The sequence below is a fragment of the Rhinopithecus roxellana genome, chromosome 8 (assembly GCF_007565055.1).
Source record: "Rhinopithecus roxellana isolate Shanxi Qingling chromosome 8, ASM756505v1, whole genome shotgun sequence".
NCBI lineage: Eukaryota > Metazoa > Chordata > Mammalia > Primates > Cercopithecidae > Rhinopithecus > Rhinopithecus roxellana.
In genome coordinates, this window is record NC_044556.1 from 49,575,529 (window position 1) to 49,577,792 (window position 2,264).

At 48.6% G+C, this 2,264-nt stretch overlaps 1 non-coding gene across 1 annotated transcript; it reads right to left on the bottom strand.

Annotated features, from left to right (window-relative positions):
- Positions 1-1,799: 1,799 nt before the first annotated feature.
- LOC115899292 lies at positions 1,800-1,963 on the bottom strand. Its single transcript, XR_004059043.1, has one exon. It is a non-coding gene; the product is annotated as a U1 spliceosomal RNA (small nuclear RNA).
- Positions 1,964-2,264: the final 301 nt, after the last annotated feature.

Below are 2,264 nucleotides of genomic sequence, written 5' to 3' on the forward strand. Positions count from 1 at the left end.
GACAACTACTGGGCCCATAAAATTTTTACCAGACATTCGAAAGACAAGATATGAACAACTTACCATTGCTGCAGTCTCAAATATCAGGAGATACCATTATCCTCAGGACAATAAATAGACAATAAAAGAGACTCACAGAGCAGATTAGCTGTCATGTATCACCAAACAGGGACTGGATCCTTGTCAACACCACCCATCAGAGATTGTCCCCAGAAATTCACTTCATAACATCAAAATCAAAAACCCACACTGACAGCAAAAAATAATGATGCAATAAAGAGAGAGAGGGAGAGAGAGAGAGAGAGAGACCTGTCCTATAGCCATACTTAGTGGGTAAAAGCCAAAGAGCTCAATTTCTGCTCCTGATACTTAATAGAACAGAGGGAACATGAGCCAATTGCTCAGTGGGTCCAGATCTGCACTAAGTGCCTGTTGGATGCAGGATTCTACTGTCTCCAATAATATGTCTCAGATGGACTAGCTTTTTGTTCTATTTTGTTTGTTTTGTTTTGTTTTTGCTTTTGTTTTTCTGTTTTTGAAGCAGAGTCTCGCTCTGTTGCCCAGGCTGGGGTGCAATGGCACAATCTCGGCTCACTGCAACCTCCGCCTCCTGGGTTCAAGCGATTCTCCTGGCAGCCTCCCGAGTAGCTGGGATTACGGACACACACCACCACGCCCGGCTATTTTTTTTTTTTTTTTTTAGTAGAGACGGAGTTTCACCATGTTGGTCAGTCTGGTCTGGAACTCCTGACCCCAGTTGATCAGAAGTAGATGAGGTCAGAAAACATACCCTGGGAGAGGCTGGCACAATGCCCAGAACCGCCGTTGCTAGGCCTGGGGTTTTCTTCTGTAGTGGATACTAGTATTCACGTAGTGCAGGGACAAAACCAATTAGATACTTCCGGGAGTTAAAAAGAGATGAATTTACAGAATTTACATTTGAGAAGGGGTATTAAGGAATTTTCCAGGGTACTGACGCCTGTCAGGTGTAAACCGCAGATTGAGAGAGGGCTAAGTATTTTCTCTCCAGGAAGGTGATCAGCGAGGGCCTGAAGAAAGAGGGACGGGGGGAGGACGCTGGCGCCAGAAATAGGAAAGGGCTGCTTGGGGGTAGGAAGGATGAGTGGGGGTGCTACCTAGAAAGTTGCCGGGCAATGGATGTAGGATGTGGAAGCGAGACATCAAACAAGAAGCTGTCGCTTAAATAACGTCTGAAGACTAGATATGTAAACGGCAGGAGACAGCAGGGAAACTGGACCCAGCTCCTCATAAAACTTCCCGCCTTATATTTCAGGGAGGATCGCGGCACATTTCGGCTAAGACAGATGAGGTGAGGCTTGCGGACCTCGATGAATGTGCGTTAGGGCACCTGGGCGCCAGGAGAGCCGTTCCCCTACGCAAAGTAGGAGTGTTATGTCTACAACCAAACGGGGACACTAAGAGTCCTCAAAGACCGTGCTTTCTTCCCAAATAACAGCGCCCGTCTGCGTAGTTTGCACCTGGCTCTATAAGGTGAGAACACATTCCCCGCTAGCACAAAAATCCTACAAACTCCTGAGGGGACTGCGGTTAGAATCGGAAGCTGTGTAAAAAGGTGACTGGGGGCTGGGGAAAAACACAAAGATTTTCACAGAGCACGAAAACCCAATAGACCCTGGAGACCACCAATCTCTGCGGTGAGATGACATGTTATTTTCTCCAAAATAACAATAACACTTAGAACCAAGAAACAAACCACCAGAAAAAAAAAAACGTAACCCTTAGTGTAAAGTCTATTCTTTTAAACTTCAAAAAAAAAACAGGGGAAAGCGCGAACGCAGTCCCCCACTACCACAAATTATGCAGTCGAGTTTCCCACATTTGGGGAAATCGCAGGGGTCAGCACATCCCGAGTGCAATGGATAAGCCTCGCCCTGGGAAAACCACCTTCGTGATCATGGTATCTCCCCTGCCAGGTAAGTATGAATTCCTGTACCTCCGCCCCGCCACAGCCTCATACGCCTCACCCTTACACGCACGGTCACTTGCCCCGCGCACTCCCGAGCCCTTCTAGCCCTGACACACAGCTGGGACTCTCAGGTCCGACCAGCGGTCCTGAACCCGCTCCCATGGCACAGGAACTCCTTCTGGCGAAGCAGCAGATGTCGAAGCAGCAGCCCCTGCGCTGCCTCATCTACATAGAAGTCGCCCTCTCCGTGATGTCACCGACAGTGCCTTTCCCAGTCCCCGTCTGCTTTTCTGCCATTCAGCAGACCGACCTGCTG